The sequence below is a fragment of the Panthera uncia genome, assembly GCF_023721935.1.
Source record: "Panthera uncia isolate 11264 chromosome C1 unlocalized genomic scaffold, Puncia_PCG_1.0 HiC_scaffold_3, whole genome shotgun sequence".
NCBI lineage: Eukaryota > Metazoa > Chordata > Mammalia > Carnivora > Felidae > Panthera > Panthera uncia.
Window position 1 is genome coordinate 3,365,455 of NW_026057584.1, and position 8,548 is coordinate 3,374,002.

The window sequence follows — 8,548 nt, forward strand, 5'->3', positions numbered from 1 at the left end:
TTAAAAAAATTTTTTTTAATGTTTATTTTATTTTTGACAGAGAGCATGAGCAGGAGAAGGGGCAGAGAGAGAGAGGGAGACACAGAATCTGAAGCAGGCTCCAGGCTCCGAGCTGTCAGCACAGAGCCCGAGGAGGAGCTTGAACTCACAGACCGCACGATCATGACCTGAGCCAAAGTCGGACGCTCAACCGATGGTGTCACCCAGGCGCCCCAGTTTTTGTTACTTGAGATCGCTGCCGCTGTCCACTTGAGTGAGCACTATGGGCAAAATGCCACAAAACACTGTTTTCCCTTAAACATGGTTGAAAGTGTTTACTCATTGGAGTTGATAGAAACACTTGAGTGAACAAGGCAGGCACGTGATCAGGAGCAGCCTTCCCATGTTCTGAGCATTTCTAACAGTCCAGGATGGTGTCCATGATTTTCATCGTGGGCTATAACCCCTAGGACCACACAAGGGTCACCCAAGGCAGTCCCACCTCTGTGTGGAGCCCTACCCGCTGTGGCTACAGCTGCCTCTGGCTGGAGACTGGAGGGACGAACCATCACAACCAAAACCTTACTCCAGAACTCTGATGACAGCGATGCTGTGGCACCTATTTATGAAGAGACGGAGCCGCCATGCAGAGTGGACCTGGGCCAGCCTTGCTCTGCTGGCATCAGGGGACCCAGCACAGCCCCTTAGGAGGGCCACAGGCGTCCTACAAGCCTCACCCCCTTTTGATGCAGTGATTCCACTCTAGGGATTGGCCTGAGGAAGTAATCCAAAAGCAGGAAGAGCCCTGGCAGAAAAATATTCACTGTGTGTGTAAATAAAACTTGGAAGCGACCTCATGCTCAGTATTAGGGAAATGGTTAAGTAAAGTACCATTCGGTTACTTATGGGAACGTAACACAGCGATGCAGCTTGATCACTCTGTAGATTACATAGAACCACGAGCGCATTTATTAAATGAAGCAAACAATGCTCAAATTGTATTAACTCAATGACTGCAATTCTGAAAAAGATAAATAGACGGGCAGAGACAAGATGTAAATGAACAAAAAAGGAATATAATTTTTGTGTCAGGGTAGCAGGACTTTGAATTTTCTGTTTTTTAAGCTTTCATTTATTTTGTGTATATATTGTCTTCATAGCAATACAAAGGTCTCCTTTAAACACGATCAATCCTTCACCTGGAGTACAGGTCTTATCAAATAAGTGGCTTTAAGGCTGCTACTGGCTACAGGAATAAATATGAAGAAACGTTAAGTTTTTCCCTGGACAGGGATCGATCCGGTGTGCCTTGATTTGGGGCACCTGGGTGGCTCAGTCTGTTGAGCATCTGACTCTTGATTTTAGCTCAGGTCATGATTTCATGGTTTATGAGATCGAGCCCTGCGCTAGGCTGCATTGACAATGCAGTCTGCTTGGGATTCTCTCTCTGTCTCTGTCTCTCTCTTCCTCGAAATAAATAAATAAAAGCTAAAAAAAAAAAAACCCCAAAAACCCAAGCAATCCATACCATGCTTCCAAAGCCTTTCGGAATTCCCAGAAGACAGTCACTTTGAACTAAATGGCAACCGATGGTGATAATAGATTAGCCTCAGGTCAAATCCCTGTGCCGTACAATTGTCCCCCCAGGTGCTATCCATCCAGTGCATTCAGGTCCACTCACGGATTCTGAATAGACATTTTCTACAGGAAAATGCGGTCTGCCTCACGGCCGGCCCCAACGCAGGGTGTGGGGGAAGCAGTCACTACTCCATCCGAGGGGCTGGGAGCACAGCCCCCGGGGGCACTTTCACAGATTACCAGGAGGACAGGATGGAGGGGCCACAGAGAGTGGGATGAAGAAAGATTCAAAGATATTCCCCCCTCGCCGGTTTACCTGGTATTATTCTGGAAGTTCTGCCTGGCTGAATAAGGCAGACATCAGAAATAGAATATTAGAAAGGAGGAGGCAACATGACCATTACATAACGAGACAATGCGATCAACTCCTGGGAACATCCAAGCCGGCCACTGAAAACTAAAAGGGAATAAATAATAAGGGAGATGAACACAGGGACCCTGCTAAAAAAAATCAACAGGTATGTTTTCCATACCAATAGCAACCGATTAGACGTTATCAAGCAACCCTTTTTATGTTTTATTTTAGTTTTATTTTTTGAGACAGTGAGAGAGAGAGGGAGACACAGAATCCGAAGCAGGCTCCAGGCTCCGAGCCAAGCCGTCAGCACAGAGCCCGACGTGGGGCTGGAACCTATGAATCATGAGATCATGACCTGAGCTGAAGTCAGACGCTCAACCGCCTGAGCCACCCAGGTGCCCCAACAACCCTCTTTACAACGAGGGGGTGGAGGGTGGGGCAGAAAGACACGTAAACTATTTAAATGACCTTAATGGCAAATGGGCATGATCTGGATAAAGAAAACCACAAACCTTAGGTTTCTCAAAATGTACCTGGCAGAGTTAAAGGTGTAGGTGGCCGTCGTGCCACCAGCTCATCCTGAAGGAACCGGCCACGAATCCTCTAGCTCGGAGGAGGGAGACCTGAGCCCCAGGAAGGCCCAGCCGGCCTCTAGAGGACAGCCAGCCTCCACGTGGGTGGCCGGTGGGAGATAGGTGGAAATATCACCCCATCACTGCCGTATTGTTTTCAGAGCAGCAGCCTGGAAGTCACCGAAGTCTCCACCCAGAGAGTCCTGGGGAAAGAAAGGCAGGGGGTGCAGGGAGTGCCCCTGAGCAGCTACTTACAAGAATGACCAGATGCTGGGGCGCCTGGTAGCTCAGTCGGTTAAGCGTCCGACTTCAGCTCAGGTCACGATCTCGTGAGTCATGAGTTCGAGCCCCACGTCGGGCTCTGTGCTGGCAGCTGGGAGCCTGGAGCCTGCTTCGGATTGTGTCTCCTCCTCTCTCTGCCCCTACCCAGCTTTCGCTCTGTCTCTCTCTCAAAAATAAAAAATAAAAAAAAAAAAAAAAAAAAGGAGCAGATGCACATCATGTATCATAAAAGGGAAAAGTTAGTGGCATGGTGGCATGAATAAGATAATGGCATTTCTGTAAAAACAGTGAGTTTAGACAGAGGTGAGTTTCCAAACTACTAGAAAATATTTACAAGCATATCGTATCTATTAGTTTGCTAGGGCTGCCGGAGGGAAGTGCTGCTCTAAGTGGAGTGGCTTAAAAAAAAGTGTGCTTCTCAGTTCTGGACACTAGAAGCCCCAGATGAAGGTGCGGGCAGTTGGTCGGTTCTCTCTGAGGCTGCGTGGGAGACTCTGTTCCCGGCCACTCTCCTTAGCGAGTGGACCCCGTCTTCTCCCTGTGTGTATGCCTCTGCCTTCAGATTTCCTCTTTCTTGGGGCTCCTGGTGGCTCAGTCGGCTTAAGTCACGATCCCAGGGTCGTGGGGTTGAGCCCTGAGTCTGACTCCACACCAAGCGTGGAGCTTGCTTAGCGTGGAGCTTGCTTAACATTCTCTCCCTCTCTCCCTCTCTCCCTCTCTCTCCCTCTCTCTCTCTCTCTAAATAAAATTCCTCTTTCTTACAAGGAGTCGGAGTGGATTAAATTAAATTTAAATTGATGACCTCAATTAAATTTTATCTCTGTAAAGACCCTGTCTCCAATTAAAGTCACATTGTGAGGTTGGAGGGGCTAAGATTAAGATTTCAACATAGGAATTTGGGGAGGGATGGGATTCAACCCACAAACCTATCAGACAACTGTTAACAGCTGTCCTGGGGCAACAGGATGGGGTGGGGGTGGGAACAGGGCTCTTTCTACTTCATACAACCCTGCACCAGTTTGATTCGTGTGGTGGGGGAGAGGAGGGAGGGAATCTAGGACCCGGTTCAAAATAGGGCAGTTCAAGGGCTGTCTGAGGGGCGGGAACTGCACTCTGCAAAGGACCTGGTGGGAAGGGGCTCTTTTCCTCACCTTCCAGATACAGAAGCCGGGTGCGGGCAGCAACACTGCTAGGCTAGGGACCCCTGGGCCCCCCCAAAATGTAGGGTCGCTGGCTGGAGAAGAGCCTCCAGTTTCTTATGGGCATCTCAGAGAGACTTCTGGAAATAACCTGGGATGCTAAGGGTCTGATACCAAGGATGTCCCGGGAGAAGCGGCCTCCCCCCAGCTCCTGCCAATTGACATCTGTCCACTCACAGGGGCCCCGTCCTGACCTCGGTCACCGATGAGGGAGGACAGCAAGGGAACGCCAGGTCAGGTCAGCCTCCTCCCCAGCCCCCTTCGCAGCTTCTGTGAACCAAGGGAGACGGGGGTGGGGGGGGGTGGGGGGCTTGGAGGAGGAAGGCGGGGGGGAGGAGGATGGTTGGGGAGGAGGACGTGGGGGGGATCCGGGTAGGATGAGGTAGGGAGCTCGCAGCGGCAGGTGGGGGCTCGGAGGGGCAGGTGGGGGCTCGGAGGAGGAGGTGGGCAGCGTGCCGGCCAGGGCTTGGTCCACCTCGTTTCCAGACCTCCGCCCCAGGGGGAAGCCCCCGCCCACCCTTAGCTCCTCCGGACCCGGGCAGCCCTGGGGCCACGGGGAGGCGCCGCGTCTACGCGGGCGCCGAGGGGCGGCGGGTGGGCGCCGGGTGGCGTCCCCTCTCGGCACCGTCCCCGTCACCTCCCCCTCCTGCCCTCCCCCCCCCCCCCCCCCCCCAGTCCCCCGGCTAAGACCCGGCCTGGCGGCGCGCCCCGGCCCCTCGGGGGCCTCCCCCGGCACGGGCGCTCCTCGTTCCGCCCGAGCGGCCGCGGGGCGCGAGGACGCGGAGGGGGTCGGGGGGTAACCGCCGGCGGCCGCGCGGGGATTGGCCCCGGCCCCGCAGTTCCCGCCCCGCCGCGCGTCCCGCCCGCGCCGGGTGGGGCGGCCCCCGACGGGCGGGCTGCGGGCTGCGGGCTGCGGCTCCGGGGCACACGCCCCGGCTCCCGGCTCCCCCGGCCCCCGCCCAGGCCGGGGGCCGCGACCTGCGGGAAGCGGGAGGAGCTGGCCGCGGTGGCCGGGGCGGCCTCGGGGGGGCACGACGGAGGCGCGGAGGAAGAGAGGGGCCGTTGCCCCGGGATGGGCTTCGGGACCCCCACGCCAGCCCCCCTCCCACCACGGCTCACCACCATCAACTGAGACTTGGCGAAGGAGCTAAGATTCCAGAAGGGCGGGAAGGCAAATGTGTAAGATAAAGCAGTACAGTTTTGGAAGAACTGCTAGGAGAATAGTTTCATTGGCGAAGGTAAAGATTTCTTAACACAAAAAGCACGGATGCATTGAAGTGTATTAACATTTAGAATTTCTCTTCATCAAATGACACCGTTAAGACAGTAAAAACACAAGCCACGGAGTGGAAGAAGATACCTGCAATACGAATAGCCCCCAAAGAATTCATATCCAGAACCTGTAATGAATCTGTACATTTACACGAAAAGGCAGAGGGGCGACTGGGAGGCTCAGTCGGTTAAACTTCCCACTCTCGGTTTTGCTCAGGTCATGATCTCACAGTTTGTGGGTTGGAGCCTTTCATCCGGCTCTGTGCTGAGCCTGTTTGGAATTCTCTCTCTCTCTCCCTCCCTCTCTGCCTCCCCCTCACTCTCTTTCGAAAGAAAGAAGGAGAAGGAAAGGAAAGGAAGGAAGGAAGAGAAAAAAGAAAGGGAAAGAAAGAAAAAGAAAGGGCAGGAAGAAAGAAAAAAGACAGGAAGAAAAAAAAGAAAAGGCAGAAAGAAAGAAAGCAACAAAAGCAAGAAAAGGCAGGAAGAAAAAAAGAAGGAAAGAAAGAAAAGGCAGGAATTCCCTAGGAAAAACCAGCTGGCATCCACATGGCAAAGGGCACTGAGAGTGGCACCTGCTCTCTAGTCATTAGGGAAAGGCAAGTAGAAACCACCACGTGACGTCTCCGCACGCATCAGAATCGCTGATGAAAAGACCGGGAAATAGGAAGCACTGCCAGGATGCACAGCAACCTTGACTCTCATGCACTAACGGGGTGAAATTGGCACTGGCTTTGGAGAACAGGTGGAATCTCCTAGTTTGGACCAATGCTCACAAACCAGCAACTCCGCTCTTAGGTACCTGTACGTTGACTCAGGGAACAAAGGTACTTGTCATCCCACAACCTGGTTTTTAAACTTCATCCTATGGTGTTGAAGTCTGTTCGTATTGTGATATAGAGATCCAGACCATTCACTCTAACAGGCACATGTGTTATTGCTTCCTAAGAATATTTCACAATCGTTTATCCGGTTTCCTAGTGCTGAACATTTAGGTTGCTCCCAGTGATTTGCTATTGCAAACACTGCTGCAGTAAACACTCTGGAAACAGCAGCCCGCAGCACAGGGAAGGATCTTCTCGAGTCCTGTCCCCAGAAGTGAAATTGCCCGCTGGTGGAGTACGCGCATTTTCGACTTTGCTAAAGTTGCCCAATGGGTCTTCTAGGTGGTTGCACCACTTACGATGCCCACCAGCAGTATATGACGGTTTGCATTTCCCTGTTCCTCCTGGCATTGGCAGACTTGGTGGATTTTGCCGTGTGGTGGGTACGAGATGGTCTCTCTCCTCAGTCTTAATTTGCTTGTCTCTGAATGGGGAGTTTGCGCTTCACCCCTCGTGTCCATTGGCCGTCTAGAGTTTTCCTTCTGGGAATGCGTCTTCATATCCTTTGCCAATTTTTCTACCGAGTTGTCTTTTCCTTACTGATTTGTAGAAGCTCTTCCACATTCCGGAACAAATCCTGCATCGCATACAGCAGATATATTACACACGGTGCAGTCTTCTCCTGATCAGTGGCTTGTTAGTGCTTTGTTACGGTTTCTTCGCCATTTAAGTGCGGACACTGCCGGATCCATCAGTCTTTTCCTGTACGAGCTTTTTCACTAAGAACTCCTCCTCCATGAGATTATAAACAAAATTCTATTTTTCTTCTAATAGTTTTACAGTTCCTACTAATATTTGAATGTTTAATCCTTCAATTCAGTTTACTTTGGGGAATGGTGATAGCAGGAATCCAATTGTATTTTGTTCTTCTATACAGAAAACCCGTTGCTTCCGTGCCATTGGATGGAGCTGTCACCTCTTTCCCGTTGAAGTGTGATGTCATGGCAACCATATGTCAAGTTCCCATATGTGTTCGGGCCTGTTTCTGGAGTCTGTTCCGTTCCATTGAGTTGTTTCTCTCTCCTTCCACCAACACACAGTTTCTTTCTCTTTCTCTCTCTTTCTTTCTTTCTTTCTTTCTTTCTGTTTATTTATTTTGAGAGAGAGAGAGAACACAAGTGGGGGAGGAACAGAGAGAGGGAGAGAGAGAATCTCAAGCAGGCTCCCCAATGTCAGCGCAGAGCCCAATGCGGAGCTTGAACTCACAAACAGTGAGATCATGACCTGAGCTGATGCTCAATGGACTGAGCCATCCAGGCACCCCCAACATGCACTGTTCTCATTTTTGCCCCTTGCTAATAGATCTTGAACTCAGGTGTTGAAACTCCCTTCAACCCCTTTTCCTCAGAAATACCTTAGCGGTTCTAAGATCGTTGCTTTTCCATAGAATTTATAATCAGTTTCTCTAGTTCTTTTGGATTTTTATTGGATTTCCTTTGAACGACATAGCCGATCTTGACTTAATTAAGAAAAAAATTACATTCTCTTCAGAAAAAATGTTTTCCTGGACAGATCCAGGCTTTTAGGGTCTAAGTGTTGATGTACAAGATGGGGGCTCTCTTTAAGAAAGCCTATACTTGGGGCGCCTGGGTGGCCCAGTTGGTTAAGCGTCCGACTTCGGCTCAGGTCATGATCTAGCGGTTCGTGAGTTTGAACCCCACGTTGGGCTCTGTGGTTCGTGAGCTCAAGCCCCACGTAGGGCTCTGTGCTGACAGCTCAGAGCCTGGAGCCTGCTTCGGATTCTGAGTCTCCCTCTCTCTCTGCCCCTCCCCTACTCACAGTCTGTCTCTATCTCTCAATAATAAATAAATATTAAAAAAAACCCTCTATACTCAGTTGTACAAAGTTAGTATACAAGGTATACTCGAAGAATACAATATTATAGGTCAAAGTGGATATTTTAAGTGGGAAAAGAAATAATACTACAAATATGACAAAACCCATAAAAATATGATCACATAATATTTACATATAATACGTAATATAAAATACAATTATAAGTATATATATGATTTATATCTATTTCTGTTCTGTTTTAAATTACAATTTTTTTAAGTTTCTTTATTTTGAGAGAGAGAGAGCATGAGTAGGGTATGGGCAGAGAGGGTGGGGAGAGAGAGAATTCTAAGCAGGCTCCACACTGTCAGCACAGAGCCCGATGAGGGGCTCGAACTCATGAACCATGAGATCATGACCTGAGCCAAAACCAAGAGTCAGATGCTTAACTGACTGAGCCACCCAGGTGTCCCTTTCCCTGTTTTGTTTTTCATGTTTGTGGTATTTGCAATTTACTTTTGCATTCTAAATAATATTTACTTTCATCCCTAACTTTGTGGTCATAATTGAGTACATTTTTTTATTTTTTAAAAATGTTTACTTTTTTGAGAGAGAGCACAAGCGGGGGAGGGGCACAGAGAGAGGGGGACA

At 50.0% G+C, this 8,548-nt stretch overlaps 1 long non-coding RNA gene across 1 annotated transcript; it reads right to left on the reverse strand.

Moving 5' to 3' along the window:
• Positions 1-925: 925 nt before the first annotated feature.
• LOC125911019 (uncharacterized) lies at positions 926-3,494 on the reverse strand. The gene is made up of 2 exons (XR_007454228.1): positions 2,449-3,494; positions 926-2,014 (listed from the first exon to the last, which is right to left on the reverse strand). It is a non-coding gene; the product is annotated as an uncharacterized LOC125911019 (long non-coding RNA).
• Positions 3,495-8,548: the final 5,054 nt, after the last annotated feature.